General features: G+C 29.3%; 1 protein-coding gene across 3 annotated transcripts in view; it reads right to left on the bottom strand.

The window, feature by feature from the left end:
- LOC107454341 (dystroglycan 1) overlaps nucleotides 1-17,869 on the bottom strand; it is a 110,746-nt gene extending 92,877 nt beyond the window's left edge. The window contains exon 1 of one of the 3 annotated variants that reach the window (XR_015434885.1): nucleotides 17,633-17,811. The gene's annotated coding sequence lies outside the window, so the exon portion shown is untranslated. Of the gene's footprint in view, nucleotides 1-17,632 lie in introns of all 3 variants that reach the window. The other 2 variants (XM_016071502.5, XM_043039131.3) reach the window with 2 other exon arrangements.
- Nucleotides 17,870-19,261: the final 1,392 nt, after the last annotated feature.

Genomic DNA, 19,261 nt, shown 5'->3' with positions numbered 1-19,261 from the left:
AATTAATTAACATGGGGGAGCCTTTGAAATGTAATCAAAATGATGATTCCAAACTACGAATCACATGAAACAAAATCCTTCTTCGACCATAAATAGCGTTATTTTAAGCAAATATATCAATTTAATTGGGTGACAGATACTTGAAACCCCAATATTAGTCAAATACAACCCAAATTTCAGCAACGCGTCGGGGGACGTCGAACAAAATTTTTTCTTCTTCAAAAACACAGAAGATAATTAATTAGAAGTACGTACCATTTCTTAGAATTTCTCAACAATTCAAAATACAATAATGAAATTAAAGAATTAAGAATTGTTTTTATATAACTTATCTCACTTTTTTTTTCTTTTCAAAATCTATAATTTAGCTGAATCAATTCAATTTTTCAGCTAAATTAATAAATAAATTTTACAAGACTAAAAACCGCTTTAGACCTGTGAAATCAACTGCTCCGCACAAAATTTTATGTATGACTTATTGATAAAATAATGAAGTCATGGGTCTGTCCAGACATTTTGTGAAAGGTCCGTTTTTGTAAAATTGTGAAAAAATCACTCGTAATTTGTGCATATAAAATAATCGTTAAGTCACATTCTTTCAACCAGGGTCCGCTTTTGTGAATTTGTTCAAATAGGGTCCGTTATTGCAAAAAAAAAAAAAAAAATTTTCAAGGAGTTTTCAAATTGTAAAGACATACAAGATTATGCTCAACACTGTAAAATTATAATTAAAAAAATTAAATTTTTAAAAATACACAGCAATTGCAGCTACTAAATTAGCGATGCAACATACAAATATTTAGCATTTATATTTAGCCTATACTGCTGAAAGCAGAAGGGTCCGATTAAAAGATAAATTATTTTGTGAAGAGTCCGTTTTCAAGTTAAAATATTTTGTGAAGGGTCCGTTTTTATGAAAAGATATTTTGTGAAGGGTCCGTTAACGGACCCAAATTTCTTCTAAATAGACCCCTAGTTCCAGACCTGTGAAATCAACTGCTCCGCACAAAATTTAATGCATGTCTTTTTGATAAAATAATGATGGAAAATATACTTTATTCTTCACATTAAAAGTTATAATAGTAATTTGTTTTCATAGTAATTTCATAGTAATCTCTTTTCGGCGAGAATATTCATAATGGCTAATTAACTTTATTTAATATTGATAATTAAGTAGGGGTTTCAAGAAGCTTGAACGTTTGGGGTTCAAATACCCAACAAAATGGGAAAACACTGAATTAGAGACATTATTTTCTAAATAATTCACAGGTCATATCGCATCGCATTTGTCTACAAAAATATTAAAAATTGGTTTTTAATTTGAACAGTTAGTGTCTATCTATTTCTCAGGACTTATATGTAGAGAACTTTTATACAAATTTCAAGTAAATGGGACTGACAAATTAGACATTTGGAAATAAAAGAAATAATGAGAGAACACGTTTCGCAACATAAGTGAGATAGTATAGTTTTCCCCCGTAAGTTACAGCTTTTGTTTTAATTGAGATAGAAACCGAAATACAAATGGTTTCTTGTAAGATAAAAATGAGTTATTTTATTTGATATAAACATATAGTTTTAGGATTTAATCAAAATTGATTTAAAAAGTTAGTCTGTCAACAAAAAAAAGAAGAAACAATAGTAAAAAAAATAATTTTAGTTCCCGGAATAACTTTCACCGTTTAAGTATGAATAATAAAATTGTAATACTTGACGAACTGTTTACTATTTTTATTTCAAAAACCAGATTGATTGGACAACGTCGCCTCTGAATATCACTCATAGACATAACTGTAGAGTCATCTTTAGTTGTTTCAGACAAAACAAAACTGCAATATTTTTTTTTTAGAAAAAAAGTATATTTACATTTCTTTATAACAGCTAAAATTAGAATAAAAGCATCTCTTTTAGATGCAATTTGTTCCTCCTTTGATATGTGAAACTTTTCGTAGAAATCTTTAGTAACAAAATAATAAAATTATCTTTTAAAAAATCAATTAGCTTTAAATAAATTTGCGTGCTAGGCTCTTATAACTCCCATTTTTGATAGCGTTCTGAAATTTGGACAGCGGGTGCAAGGGATCATTTTTATCCCCAGATCAATTAGTTAAAAAATTTCAAATTGGTTTTGGAGGGACGTTGGAATAACGAATTTTTCGACTACGTTTAACATTAGGTTTTTTTACATATTAAACTGCAAATGCATTTTTCAATTATTTAAAAGAGAACATCAGTGATGTTTACTAGACAGATTTGTTTAAACAAAAACGAAGTTTAAGGCACATTTTTTTAAAAAATATATTTAAGTTCAAAGAACAACGTGAATCTGGTAAACTTCAGGGAAGGCCACGATTTACCCACGATGACTTCATTTGCAGGTACACAAATTTAATTTCTAAAAACGTGTTTAGTGTGTAAATCGTGTAAATGAGATTAATTTTGAAAAATCGGATTTTTTCTCCCCCCTAGCTTAATCAATTAATTATATAGACGTTGAGGTATATGCTTTTCAGTTTTGTGCACCATTGTATAGTGTTGATTAATACCAATTTATTGATCAGGGGTCTGTCCAGACATTTTGTGAAAGGTCCATTTTTGTAAAATTGTGAAAAAATTACTCGTATTTTTGTGAATATAAAATAAACGTTAAGTCACATTCTTTCAACCAGGGTCCGCTTTTGTGAATTTGTGCAAATAGGGTCCGTTATTGCAAAAAAAAACTTTTTCAAGGAGTTTTTAAATTGTAAATAGATACAAGATTATGCTCAGCACTGTAAAATTATAATTTAAAAAATTAAATTTTAAAAAATGAAGAGCAATTGCAGCTACTAAATTAGCGATGCAACCAGGGATGAGATTAGCAAAAAGGCAAAAAAGCTGAATTTCCACGATAGTAAATTTTACGCAAGCGCAACCCTATAATAATAAATTCCAGACAGTTTAAGGTAATAAAAAATGTGCTGACATACAATTGTGTACTAATCTATTATTATATAAATGATTACATTGATACTTAACATTTAGTGAAAATAAAAATTACCAATTGAAAAAATAAAGCTGGAAATTATATTTTTCCTCAGTTCACATAAGAGACAATTATTACTTGAAAATCTACCTGGTTTAGCAAATTAAAACTACTGAGAATATACATTAATATGTCATTTCTTTTAATAAATACTGTTATGTGATTTATAGCAAATATATCGGTAATATTACTTTTTAAATTATATTGGAAAAAAAAAAACTTTAACAATGGACCGAATTATTATGTTCATATTATAGTCTAATCTAACTAGAGCCCTCTGAAACATATCAATAACAGTGAAGTAGAAATATATAGTAACTCTTTAACATACAAAAATTGCTATTTTATTTTGAAAAATTACATGACAATCAGCAACTGTTTAGATAATTGTTTTTTATTTGATAAGAATTTTGCATTTTATAGCATAAATAACAGCAATTATAAATAAAATTTTGATGATGAGTTAATTAACTCTTTTTCCAAAACTTTTTTTAATTAAGTCAATTAGAAAATAAATTAATTAGAAATTCTGAATTTTTGATAAAAAAAACTGAAATTCAAGAGATAAAAGTGAAAAAAGCGGAAATCCGCTAAAAAGCGGAAAAATCTCATCCCTGGATGCAACATATAAATATTTGGTATTTAGCCTATACCAGGGATGGCGAACCAATGGCACGCGACACACTATTCCGGGCACGCCACCGATCACAAAGTTCACTATGAAGCGTATTAACAATTAAAATAAATTCACAAAAAAAAAAAAAAAAAAAAAAAAATATTAACAAAAAAAATTAACAATTAATGCCAACAAATACATTTATGACCATAAAAACCAAGCTAACCATAAATAACCGGCAAAAAAAAAAATTTAACAGTCCAGCTTAAACTAACACCTTACAACCTAATATAAGTTATTTGTCATCTAATCTGCAACAACAGAAGTCGCACTGATGTTACTTTAAGTTGAATTACGCTAATAACTGACACATTGCAAAATGTTTTTTTTTTTATTTTTTATTTTTTTACTTTTTTATTTATAGTAAATAAAGAGTTTTGAGTTGATAGCATTTAGTATCTATTATTATTTTCCCAATAATCACGAAGTCAAAATTATTTGACGGCACGTCTATGACCTCATTAAAAAAAATTTTGAAAAAATGGCACGTTGGTGCATAAGGGTTCGCCACCCCTGGCCTATACTGCTGAACGCAGAATATTCTTTTCGAACGAACAAAGGAAGAAGCGTCTGCGGAAGAAAAAATTTAGTTTGTTTACATCTGTCTTTCTTCCTGGGAAGGGTCTCGTCGATTAACAAAACAATAATGAAGATGAACAAATTTGTGAAGGGTCCGATTAAAAGAAAAATCATTTTGTGAAGGGTCCGTTTTTAAGTTAAAATATTTTGTGAAGGGTCCGTTTTTAAGTTAAAATATTTTGTGAAGGGTCCGTTTTTAAGTTAAAATATTTTGTGAAGGGTCCGTTTTTATGAAAAGATATTTTGTGAAGGGTCCGTTAACGGACCCAAATTTCTTCTAAACAGACCCCTGTTGATTATTATTTTTTTTATACCCCGTACGAAAAAGGGTATTCGTTCATCATCATCATAGTTGGCCAGACAGCCCAATGTGAGCCAATGCCTTCCTCTGAAGATTTCTCCATGACGACTTCCGATTTATCATTGATCTCCAATTTTTTTTCATTAATTGCGAGAAAATCAGACTCCACGGAGTCAGCCCACCTCAACCGCGGCCTTCCCCGCTTTCTTTTTCCAGTGGGTCTAAAAAGCAGTATCTTTTTTATTGTGTTGTCGTCACTCATTTGAATCACGTGGGCGATCCGATTCATTCTATTTATTTTTATGTACTTAATAATATCAGGTTGTTTATAAATCTTGTACAGTTCGAAGTTAAATCTCCTCCAGTTATTGTTTTCATTTACACCATCAAGTATACCCCGCAAAATCTTTCTCTCAAATGTTGCGATACAATTTTCCTCCAATTTTGTCATTGTCCAAGCTTCAGAAGCGTATGTCAAGACTGGCCGGACAAGAGTTTTGTAGATTAAGAACTTTGTTTTTCTAGAAAGAAACCTAGATTTAATAAATCTCTTCAGCCCATAGACAGCCCTATTCGCCAAATAGAGTCGGTTTTTTTATTTCAGGAGTAATTCTGTTGTCAATGGTAATAATTGAAAAAGAGAGATGGAGATTAGGTAATTGTTAAGTTAATATGATATGAATAAAACGATAAGTGATAGACAGTAATTTTTAAAAACTTGCTGTTTTTTGGTAAATAATATATGTAAAAATACATAAAAATATATATAATAAAGGCGCTCAAATAAAAATATGAACTGAAAAGACAAAACACTGAAAAATCTAGTATTGACTATAAAAGTATTTCCTAGTACACCCAGCGACAATATCCACTTATAAGGATTCGGTTTTTTTCTAGACAAACACGAGCATTGACCTAAATTTTCACGAAGAAAAATAACATTGTATTATGATTAAACCGGCTCGAGCATCGAGCAGAGGAGTTTAACAATGAAATGCATCTCTTTCAACGAATGCTAAGTTGTTTGCTTTTTTAAAGATTTAATTGGCGAGTCATCCTTCCACCTTTGGCAGCCAACCAACACGATCAGGCGTTAATTTCAATGCTTACAAAAAATAAAAATGACTCCCACGTGTCCTTCACCGTAGCGTGTAAGTCCAACTGAATCAGTGTCTGTATCAACAACAAAACTCGCCAAGGGCAGGAAACCGGCTCCTTTCTTTAAATATTTATGGGTTCCCAACGAATCGCCTAACATAAAAAAACACCTGGCTGACAAATTCATTCCAAATGACATATTCACCGAAGTTCTAAAAACCTTTCAGCAAAGGAGTGTGTGTAAAAAAATCCAACATCGACACGCTAACCTTCATAAGCTGTTATAGCCTCGAAACGAACTCTCTGGTTACGAGTTAAGCTGGGCTATAAGTCGACGAACCGAATAACTTACATCCACGTATTTATGGAGACATTAATCTTAATACACAACTTTTGCCCTCAAATGAAAATAGAAGACATAAGAAGATGGAAATGTCAACTAGGAAGAAGAGGTGGGACTTCTTTAGTTCTGGCTTGTTTCGCTTGGTAAACAATGAATTATTTATACGTAAATAATTCATTATAATTCTTGCGAAAACACTTAGAATGAAAGCTGATTGCTGCAAATTAAGCCTGGCATGCTGCGTATTGGGGCGGATTTAGAATGAAGCCCTTAAGCCTCAGCGAAATAAATTTTTATAAGAGTCTTGGATTTTAGAGGCAAGGTTAGCGTCTGGATCTTGAAGAAAAAAAATCATTAGTGTGAAGAGTTAGATAATGCATTCCTAAACAGAAAAATTAACCTTAGAATGCACGCCCTATATTTGACATTGCAAGGAAAGGTCGTTAAAAGAATTTTTAGGTTTAGAATGTAAAGAATAAGTAGAATTTTATTATGTAGAAAATGAGAAAGATAAACCAAATAAACATCATGTTTTTGTCTTCTGTATGATTACCTAGAGGAAAATTTCAAATCCTGTTAGATGCAAGGTTTATCCAAAATTAAACATTTATTAGAGCCATCAGGATAAAAATTTAGGAGCCAGCTGCCCAAAACTGTTAAAATATTACAAAAATATTACGCTCCTGCTATGTTATTTAAGATGCTGTGGAGACAGGGACGCTTATTTACAACCCAGAGACGACTAACGACTCACTTTTTTTTTTAGTGGAGATTTTCGTCTTGATTATTGTAGGTCGTAATTCATTTCTTTTAAAATTTGTTAACTAAACTAAAAAAAGAGACAATAATCGAGTTTTTTTTCCTAAGGAAATGCCAAACAGTTGTTGAACGCCGCTGAGTAGAAAATTGTGACTGGGAGTTGTAGAGACCTGCCTATCCAGAAACAACACTAAGGAACAGTTAGATATAAAAATATCACCATTGGGAAAAAATATTCTGTTATGTTGCACCAAGCTTTTCATTTAATTAATTTAAAATATAATTAATTAAAGGAGAGCACAGGACCCTCTCTTTAAATAAAGACACGGTTGAACGATATTTGAAATGAAGTTGATACAAAATTACGCAGTCCCTAAATCAACAATTAAGTATACGTTCAAAACAGCTGGATTGAAAAATTGCGACGGAGACTTGCAGAGACCTGCATATCTGGAAACAATATTAGGGAACAGATAGATGCAAAAATATCACCACTGGGAAAAAATATTCTTTTATGTTGCACTAGGTCTTTCATTCAATTAATTTTAAGTATAATTAATTAAAGGAGAGGCACAGGCCCATCTCCTTAAATAAAGACATCGTTGAACGACATGGTCTACACTTAAGTATAACACTGAGTAAAATCTAAATAAAATAAAGTAAAAAGAAGGGATGTATAATGGAATGAAATTGACATCTTAATGTTAAATGTAAAAAGCCAACTTGCAGTATACCACTAATAAAATTTAACTGGCAAGAATTCTAAGAATGATAATTGCACATCTTCTTTTTACCCATCCGAGGGAAGAAAGTATCTTCTACAGTAGGCGGAAACAATAAAAAAAACATCAAATAAGTGAGACGTAAAAAAAAATAATTTGCTTCCAAGCAAAGAAACAGAGAATAAACGGCACTAAATAAATAATGACCCTGTCTCTTAACAAGCCGAAAAACAAAAACAGAGAAACGGATCCTGATATGAAGTGCTTCGAGCATTCGATATGATGTTTGAATTCGCTCCAGAAGAATATTTCCCAGGCAACGCAGGCAGACACCCCAAACGTCCGGGGGCGCGCGTGGGCGAGCTTGCAAAGGGAAAAAAAATTGACGTAAGCTTGCTGCTACCAGACGCCCAAAGAACAAAAGCATCATGATCATCAAAACAAAAATAAAGACACGAACGAAGAGAAAAGTGCAATACTGGGTTTCCGGTACGGCAAACTTGAAAAGTGCGTGCGATAAGGAAAATAACTGAGTTAAGAAGAAGTTCAAGTGCTTTTTCTTTTACAGTAGTAGTTGAAGATGAATCCACAAAGGAGCAACTCTATTATGGAATTAAAACTCGCACTTTTTACGAATGATTGAGATACAGAAAAACTACTTTCACTTCTTTTTTTTATATCGTTTTCTTTCTTTGAGCAAAGTATAAAAATATTATAAGTTTAAAGGAAAAGCTATCGTTTTCTTTCCTTGCGCAAAAAATTATAAAAGTATTATAAGTTTAAAGGAAAAGCGATCGTTTTCTTTCTTTGCGCAAAAAATTATAAAAGTATTATAAGTTTAAAGGAAGAGGATGAGCTATTTTAGATAAATGAAAGTAAGAAATATTTTGCACATGACTCCGCCCACAGAATGTTTTATTATTTAATTGCATTTACCTCTACCAAATGACTTATTGTAGAGCAGTTGCACCCACAGTTGTAAGTCTAAAATTATATTAATTTGAATTCATCTGGGGTCACTTTACGTCTTACATTATAAAAATCTCATATCCCAACTTTCACAAGTTCAGATTCTAATATCTTGAAAACGATTTTATTTTTACCTTAATAGTATTTGATGAAACTCTTAGTACCACTTTATATAATCATTGTGCCACTCGTTACATTAAAACCTGTTCCTTTTGGTGTCTTTTTCTTGAAACTAAATTTTAATACAGAACATTTTCATAAAAATTACCACTCCAATATCCAATAAACATAGTTGCCTACCCCCTAGCTTTCAAGAATAATTTAAAGCAATAGCTAAATAACAATTTAAGGCAAAGACAATTTGTTTTATTTTTCTCGCAATGAAAAATATCTCCGCACAATTATCGAGTTTTACATAGATGTTTAATATGTATGTTGTTTGCATGTAGTGGCGGGCAAAATCATTCATAATTAAATTAAATTAAATACAATAAAATGTTAAATCACAAAATTTACTGAAACTTTAAATATGGTGTAAAATTGTTCCTGTAAATCGGGAACAAGTTAGCAGGCATAAATAAACTCGAATTTCGATATGGATATGATATACAATCCCTTACATTATTGAAATTGATTTTTTGGGACCTTTTGCCTAAATATTTATTCAAGTTTTATCAATGTATTTGCAATGTTTTTTAAGTTTTTTTCAGCCCCCAGAAATCTTTGTACGTTAACAAACGAATATTTTTCCAAAAAAAATAATAATAATAAATAAATAAATAAATTTAATCCAAAATGCTCAAAAAATTTAACATAACGCTTCTTAATTTTGGGAATACAGACATTCAGCCAGATGAAATGCCGAAAATTACCTACAGGCAACAGAAATTGTAATTATTTGGATTTGGATGTAAATTTGCTAACATTTGTATTAAAATATTTATATTAATATTTATATTGTCAATTCTCTATCATCAAACACACTATTTTCCTTTTATCACAGAAATTCATAACTCAGTCGGATTTTCTGTCAAAAACTTTTTTCTTTTTCCTTAAAGATACAAATTGGATTAATGAAATCCATTTTGAAATAATTTTTTTTTAGATTAATTTTTAATAACAAATTTAGCTAAGATAAATTTAATATTAATTATATAATCAAAGCATTAGCACACAGAATAACAATATAACACTGATATTACTCACGAAAGTTGAGTATTTTTTTAAAATTTCTATTGCTTCAAAAAGCACATCTAAGAAACGTCAATCAGTATTAGGAATGTAGGTTAAAAAAAAAAAACAAAAAAAAAACAGAATATTCTGGCAGTATAGATATATAGATATTAGCTAGTCTAGATATTAGTATAAAGAAAATAAGAAAAATTCGTGACAAGGCATCACTAAAACAAACGAAGAAAACCATAAGTAAGCAATATGATATTTTCGAAAGCATTTTTCTTTTTCTCCATAATTCAATTCCCGTTGTAAATCCAAAGGTCATTTTTTTCTTCTCCTTCTGGCATACCAAACTGATGAATCTTCCAGATAAAAGAGATTAAAAACTTCTTCCTGTACTAATTGGAGCAGAAGATTTCGTTTAATAAAAAACGTCTGAACATATTCTCTCCCATGCAAGATTCAACTTATTTTCAAAAACCACATGAAGCCCAATTATGAACTTTTAACGACTTAGGAGATGTTATAGAAATTTAATATTTTATACGAGTTTTTTTTATATATATAATTGCGAACATATAAAAAGACAATTATGCGCTCTAGCTTTGATCGGGTGCTGATATAGTTGCAGATCACGAAATAATTTTCCAAAAGTTAATGCGGCCGGCCTACCTAATGTTCACTCATCTTTTGATAATCAATTTAAAAACCCATCGATCAAGCCTACAATCTGTTCACTTTAATGTCTATGATGACTTGGTTAGACCTTACAACAATACAATTGTGTGGTCTAGATAATATTTTTTAAAAATCCAGCAAAAAAAAGAAGAAAAAAAACGCTTATATAGTGTGATGTCAGGGTGAGCATGAGGGTCAGGGTAATCACCGCTCTTAATGTCTACTTTTTGAATCCTTATCAAATAATGAAGTTTAAAAAAAGCATGTCAATTATATACTTGCAAACTAATACCTATATGAGTACAACAACAAAAATTATATCAAAATCTGAAGAATCACTATAAAAGAAAGTGGTATTTAAAACATAAAAACCAGTTTGATTGCTGGAGGAATGCAAGAGAACAGGTTGTTGCGACATCAATGGACAGTTAGTTTAAATAATTGTTTTAAATCGTCTGCCAACTCTTGTAAATATAATGACTGCAACTCTGACTGGTTGCTAGGCAACCAAACGACTTTTACGTGTTATTAATGTTTTTGTTTATCGTTTGTGTTTGTCTGTGGAAGTAAAAGAATACAATCGCTGTAAAAGCTAGCATAATGGTACCGAGACAGGTGGCAGACGATTATTAAAAACGGAGGCTTGTTACTTGTTTACTAGAAGCGACATTAGTTAATTGGGTATAATATGAAAAAAGCACAACTACTTCCACTTACTAGGAATAACATTTACCTTTTAGTTTAATTAATAAACTGAGTTTTAAATATGTTTACTAAATTCATAAACTTCGGTAAAACAACAATATAAATTATTTCCAAAGGAACTAGACTAATACAATTCCAACCTGGCCAGTAGCGACTTATAAACAAGACACTTCGTTTGATGCTTTTACTTGTTGCTAGAAATCAGGTTCGCAGAAAATGCTGTTTACTAGTTAAATTTAGTAGGAATAACACGATCTGTGACGTAGGCTATAGTATACCCAATTAGAAGTTGATAGGTTGATTATTATTAGTTTAATAGAAAACACCCATAGTTTTCACCTGGCAATTTATCTTGTTTTGACACTTATAATCCCACCGTCGCCATTATGATTCTGTATATTTAAATAAAGTTTCACTTTCTTTTTCAAATTTTGATTTAAATTTTAATTTTCAACTCCTGTTGGGCATATATTCTTTTACTTCATTTTTGACAATGATTAAAAAATATATATATTAAAGGCAATGTATGTAATTAGAAATTTCTTAACCTACTTTCATGCGATTTTTCATATGATATACAGTTAAATATTTAATAAATTTAATAAATATTTAACTAATAATTTATTAAAAACTAATAAATTATTAAAAAATTTAAATTATAAATTCAAATTTTTAATATGATATACAGTTATTTCGATATACCAAATTTTATTTTAATCCCTGAATTGATAGCTTAAAAGTTAGTTAAGCAAGTAGTAAATGGACAATTAAGTTGAATATAAAATGTAATTAAACACGCAAAACGTATATAAAATATATGGTAATTGCATACATATATGCTATTAGCATTAGTAAAGAAAATAACAAATAAAATTGCCACTGGCTATAGTAAATTTCTTTAGAGGTACAGGTTAAAATTAAATAATTAAAAAAAACTCATTTGTAACACAAAAATTACTATAAATTTTTAAGAATTTTTTTTAAAATTTACTTATTAAACTAGTTGTCTAAAATAGACTAATTGTCTAAAATAATGTTAAAATATTTATTTATGTTTCACGAAATTTTCCCATTATAAGAAAACGTTCAACAATAGAAAGGAATTACATTTGAAAATATTTTTAAAAAAGTTCATGAACGTTTCAAAAATGTTCTCAAATGTAATGCGACTCAAATCTTAACCATTTTAATGATTTATATAAATAAATCATATGAACTAATAATGTTATACTTAAAATAATTATAGTTCCAAAATTAAAATTTACTTTCGACAATAAGAATTAATATCATTTATAACTTTAGTAATTCATTTGAACAAAATAAAAATTGAGAAAAAAGAATTAACAATTTTTAAAAAATAATTTATCAGTCCAAAGGTGAGCCCCTAAGATAAACTTTTAGCCATAGTGAGTAAACGTACCATTCCAATAAATATTTGTTCATTAAAACTGTGACGTATATTTTTCACTTATTTTATTTTTCTGCTATTGTCAAGAGTTCCGTAAAACATCTATAAAAAAAATAATTAAATTAGACTTTCTGTTGAGGAATTTTTAAGCTATGCTAGTTTTTTAGCTTGAGACAGTTATTGACTAAATTCGACTTTTTGAAAATATATAATTATTCCATTTGAGATTAATAACAGTTGTTTTTAGAAGGGTGGCCAGCCATGCTGCCCTTTGATCCCTATAAATGCGCCATCCCCTCTTTGCCCTTAAAAACACTGCCTTTTTATTCATATATTATTTTTAAGAAAAAATAATTAACTGTTAAAATAATAATTACACACAAAAATTATCTGTGTTTATGGGTTTAATTCTGATTACTATGACACACATTTACTTTGTAAGTTATATTCACATTTACATTCTCAACTGGTGAAATTTCTGTTTTTCGTCAAGGGGTTTTATTAATAAATTTTTATGTCATTTTAAATTTTAATTTTTTTTTTAAATAAATACCTTTTTTAAATAAAATAAAATGCACCTTTAAATATTTATTTTGTAATAAATTTCATTACATATTATAGAAAAAACTTTTAAGCTGTTTATCAAAAAAAAAATATTTTTAGTTAACTTTTTTTTTTTTTTAAATTTATGCACAAGTTGCCTCTTAGTATATTCATCTCCTTAGTTGCCTATTAGTATATAGTATATTATTTTTTTTCTTATTTAAATGAGTGAAAACTACTTTCTGAAGTATACACATAAAATAGTACAAGACAGTAACTTAAAATTTGTTGCGGATTAAATTCAGTTATTATATGACAAAACACATTTTGATAAATTTTTAAGGTGTTACGTGAGTGAGTGCCCTTTCAAAACTCTAAGTGCCCTTTTCTGTGAGGAAGAACCTTGCTCTTTTTTTATTCCTAAGGAGAACTCTGTAATCATATGTTTTTATGATGGATTACAGTGGAAGTTCGGTAAATAAAATAAAAACAAATTTCATAAAAAAAAAACTAGTGTTCAACTAAAAGGTTTGGCCTGTTGCATATACGCACCATTTTATTTCAAAATAGGTTTTTTCATGCACTTAACTATTCTTGTGTCTTAATGAATACAGATTAAACATATTTCAATCACAATTTATAAAACTTCTATGCTAGGCCTAAAATGGGTTAAACAGATTATTAACCGTTCTTATCCACTTTATAGGCCCGTTGAAATTGCGAAAATTTCGCTCTGGATTTCCAATTGCTACTTATTGAAAGTAATTATACATATTAATTTACTCTGAGTAAAAAAAAAAGTTAACAATATCAAGTGTTAAGATAAAACATTTCTAACTAGGATGTTAATTAATTGAAAAACTTATATTCTGACTAAATGAATGCAATTTAAGATGCGATGCCTGGTGGCTGAGTGGTAACGCTTCGCCGCGCTCCAGTGTCACAGGTCCTGAGTTCGATCCTCGAGCCGGGCAAAGTAGTCTCAGCTTTTCATCCCTTCAGTGGGTCGATAAATGAGTACCAAGCATGCTTGGGAACTAAACACTAGGGGTTCCGCGTTCGGCTGACCACCTAACCAGACTCATCTACGACCAAATCTTCTTAGAGCCGATGAATGTGCGAAAATTTGGCACTCAATTTCTTATTGAAATTAATTGTACATATTATCTTATTCTGGATATAAAAAAAAATGAAACAATCAATCTTATGTGATCTGATAAAACTTCTTATCCAGGAAGTTAATTGAAAAACTTATATTTTGACTAGGCGATTAAAACCAATAGCGATAAGCTGTGCTAGAATGATGTTACATAATTAAATTCTTAATAAATTGTTCTGTGTATTACGTAATTCTGACGCAACTTGTCACAGACATTTTTAATCCTTCAGGTCAGAGACCTGTAGAAAAAAGTAAGTAGGATGATGCTTTAAGTCCATAAAATGTCCTGTCTATAGAAAATTTCTCTAAAATAATCAACTGAACACAAAGCTATTTTTAAATCTGCAGGGAATTCAAAATTGAATATCCATAGTAAAAGTAAACATCTAGGTTTGAAATAACTCTTGATTAAATTCCGTAGTAAGAAAAAAAAAAAAAAAACAAGTACTGGAATATGATATAGATGAATATTTAGAAATACTGTTTGCAGTTTCAGCATAAAACAATTCAATCAATCAATAAAACAAAAAACGAAATGCCCATTGTTGAACAATAAAATAACACACGATCGTTTTATTTTATTTCATCAAAATATTCACCATTGTATATTTAATTTTAATCAACATAATGTACCAGGGTTGGCAAGACTTTGCCGCAGGTGGAAAAAATCATGGTAAATACCGGTAAAAACCGTCCTGGCAAAAACAGGTTTTTGCCAAGCAAATTGGCAAAAAGTGGCAAAATCCTATATTTTCCAAGATGAGAGGACAAAAACACATTTTTGATACAAAATTATTCCTAAAATTGTAATATATACTATAAATATAAATAATTACAAAAAAAATAACGAAATTATTATTCCATAATTAAATCATAATGTAATAATATATCATTTTAGTAGGTTATAACATTGATTGGAAAATTTGTGATTATTCTCTTTTTTCCAGTGAAATGAACTTATTTTAAATTAATATAATTATAATTTAAAGCATAAAATATCTATTAACATGTGTAGTTAATGATTGTACAAATAATAATTTTTTATAATAATAATAATATCATACAAATAATGTTTATTTGTAAAAAAACATTTACCTAAGGATTCTAAAATGAAAAGAAGTCAAAAACTTTCAATCTTTTAAAAATTATTACCCTTATATTAGTTATTAATATGTTAAAAATAATTTTGTAATGTATCAAAATTATTATTCCTTATGATTGATTTAAATTTGTTTCAAGTATTTTGTAATATTTAATCAGCAATTTAGATAATTTGGTTTTTGCCGGTTTTTACCAGTTTTTGCCGGTTTTTACCAGTTTTTGCCGGTTTTTACCAGGTTTTTGCCACTGTCCCGGCAAAAACTCCAACCCTGTAATGTACAGTACAAACATAAATTAATACAATGCATTCAGATAATTTCTGCAGCATTTTTCGAAATTTAGTTAGCTCCTTTCTCAGTGTCTGTCCTTTCAAAACAATATTTTGTCTCTCTCTTATTATTGGCGAGTTTAATAGCAGATTTGCATAATCATGGGTACATGCAGCAAATAGTGCTATTAATGGTACAAATTTCAAGATGGTTTAAAACTATGCCTTAAAGAAAGCATGCGTTGTGGTTTGTTATTCAGAAAAACCTCATGGTGTCAAGAAAAAGCCCACAGGAAAACCTTAAGCACGCACGTTGCTACGAATAAATTACTTAGAAAAATAGTAATTACTTTTTTTTTTTCGTACTTTTTTTTCTTCTTAAATTTCCAGTGCCCACCTGTGTCAACATTTCGTCAATTCAGGCATTTTACAGGGCAGATTTGTCGGCCACTCTTTCAGGGACAGATAGTACAGATAATGAGAACATCCATGCCATGCCCAGGATTTGAACCCAGAACCCTTCTGATGCAAGGTTAGTTCCCTGACCCCTACACAGTACAGTCGGCACTTTAAAAAAATAGATAAATAAATAAAATAGAAAGAAGTGGATTTAAACGTCACGTGAGAGCATCTAGAACACAATACGTAAAAAAAAATGCTGCATTTTCAATTACATACAAAGCAAAAAGGCAGCTTTAAAAATAACATTTCAACATTCTAATTTTCAATTAACTAGCAATTGGAAAAAATATTTTTTTTAAAAAAATTCGTCTTCATTTTTGTCAAAACCTGTTTTATTACAGGAACAAAAAAGATCAGAAATTCCGCTTTTTATTAATTACTTAAAAGTGAAATTTAATTTATTTTTTAAATTAATCGATAATTCTACTTTTTTTAAATGTTTTCTCTTATTGTCATGATTAAAAATATATAAAATCAAGTTTAAGTGGAAAAAATTCGTAATTATTTTCAGCACACAATAATTTTTATACCATCCATAATTTTATAGCATATCTAATATCAATAAATAATAACTTTAAAACATCAAAAATCTGGAAATGGCCAACATGCATTAAAATTACATCATATTAATTTACTTACAAACATAAATTTGCATACATAGTGCAATATAAAAAAATATTAAATTTTAAAGGTATCAAATAATGCATTAAATGTTCTATCGCAATAACATTAATGAAAAAAAATTATGATAATTTAAATGAAACATTTATGAAAATCATTGCTATAAATGTTATATTTATGTGATCATGGCCATATCATATGTCAGACTCAACTACACTGAACTCAAGGACAAATGAGTAACAACTAAAAGAATAAATTAAAGTAAAAGCATATAGTTAATGCTTAACTATCATACATGCATAAGAAATTTATTATAAAATATTATTTTCTTCCAATCAATATTTAAATAACTTATGGTTAAAATAAAATACATAATTGTTGCTAATTGATTATGCTTTTATTATATGAAGTCGATTGTTTTCGATAAAACCCATAGATTTTGAATGAAATTTTTGAATTACTTATTTTATTATTAAAAAATTGTACTCCCAAGAAGGCGTACTTTTATTATTGTAGTCGTAAAATAATTACAATAACAATTCTTTTTAACTCTTTAATTTGATGCTTATTTTATTACGTTAAATTCTCCTATTTATTTATAAACCACAAGTCCCTTAACTTTCCTCCTTACAAACTTCATAACTCAATAATGTTTAATTAGGTACTAAGATACGAAATTTTACAAAAAGCAATAATGAATTTCAACTTAAAACGAATACACCATAAATGCATGTGATTTCATACTAAATTTACACTAATTGTTGTAGTGAAAACTACCCGAAATTCATTCATGATTTACGCGAACCAGTTTAGACAACTATTGCTCAAAGCTATAAGGACATTAGTATACGATGTAAACATAATGGAAAACAGACAGACTAATTTTCAATTGTCCAGAACAGCTGGGGATGCTGTCTCTATAGGGTCTTTAACCCTAAAATAAACGGCTATTTACCCACCCCACATCCCCCCTGACTAAAGACACGCGCCAAATTTAGTATCTAATGAAAATAAAAAGATTAAAAAGTAAGTTGCTTACCTTAAATTCTCCAAATCGCTAATGATACAGCTTATTTCCTTATGGATAGTCTCGATATGTTTTCAAATCACTAAAATTCGCTTGAATTTTAAAAAAAATTTATTAGATCCCCCCTAAAATTCACACAGCTTTCGTTCCCAAAACTCCCTATCTCAAGAGCCCTAAGGACAAACTCCGCTGATTCTTCGGCATCGCCTTTGCTTGGCGGCGAGGAGAGGTGACGTCACAATACGGACTGATCCATTCCACGCCGCGGGGCGAAGGTTTGCCGAAAGGTAACTCGCACGCTCAATTTTTTCATAGATTTTCTTTTCGTTATAAGTTTACCTGTGGCGCTTTTACCTTTAATTAAATTATTTTATTTTATTGCTTTGTCTCTGATTTCTTTTATCGATGTTGATAAAGAGACAAACTGTTAAAAAAAAAGGGGGAAGGGTAAACTTCAATCAATAATTACAAACTTAAAAAAACTTATTTCTTCTGTTAACTTTTTCCAACTAAACGCACTTAAAAAACACTAATTATAATTTAATTAAGAACTACATTAAACTAATAGTAAATGATACCATATTAAAAAATATATAAAGGAAAAAAATAAAATTTGTTTTTGGAAATTAATTTTGGTAATTTTTTTAGTAAAATTAAAAAAAAGTACTATTTTAATATTTAACAAGCATGTTTTTCATTTATTTTAATCTTATTTTCTTTATAAATATAATTTATTTTTAACGTTCTGCTTCCAAAATTATAACTTTTCAAAAATCTGTTTTCCCATTTAGTTTTTCCAACTGTTAAATTAAAAAATTTTGATCTATGAAAACTTTGAACAAAACTGTGTTTTTACTTTAAGTAAACTTGATTGATTCATTCATTGGTGTATATTTTTGGCGCAAGTGCCATGGTTTCGCTATATATACCACGCCTAAAACTAGGTTTAAATAGTAACTTGGTTGAAACTGAAATGTTTTGTTTCAAATCAGCTTAATAATATTATGAATATTATTAAAAACTATAGCGTGCTAAATATGTAGGTAAAAGAAAATTAATAATAACTATCGACAGTAAAATATAATAACTAATTAACAGTAACAGATAATTAACAGTAGCGCAAAAAGTACAGTGCTGATGTGAAATATCTTCAATGGTAGACGGATCATGGGTAAGAGACCCCATGCCAGCGCAGGCTAACCGTGGGAGGTTTCCTCTCCGTGTAATACAAATGAGGATTAGTTCCATCAAAACGTCCTCCACGAAGGCAAATATCTCCCAATACTTAATCCAGGAGTTCCCTTGTCTTCTGGATTGAGTTCCAATGAGAAATTACAAGGCTACGGAGTTGAACATTAGTAGTAAAAAACCCAAAGTAGTAAAAAAAAAACAATTAGTAGTAAATTGGGTCGGCTGTCCATCAACGGTTATAAAATAAAATAAAAGTATTAAAGTCATTCAAAGGTTGCATTGATCTTTTAATTTGGTTTAATTTATTGTTTATATCTGCAATCCAATTAGTCTGTCATATTTTTATCAACTCGTTACTTATTGCATTTTTAATATCTGAATATGTTAACAGTTTGCTAGGGAGATTATAAGTATATTTAGCGATAAAATCTGCATTTTCATTGCCAGGAA

This window comes from Parasteatoda tepidariorum, chromosome 6 (genome assembly GCF_982258835.1).
Source record: "Parasteatoda tepidariorum strain Cologne lab strain chromosome 6, Ptep-v5.0, whole genome shotgun sequence".
Taxonomy (NCBI): Eukaryota; Metazoa; Arthropoda; class Arachnida; order Araneae; family Theridiidae; genus Parasteatoda; species Parasteatoda tepidariorum.
This window is presented reverse-complemented; position numbering and strand designations above follow the sequence as displayed.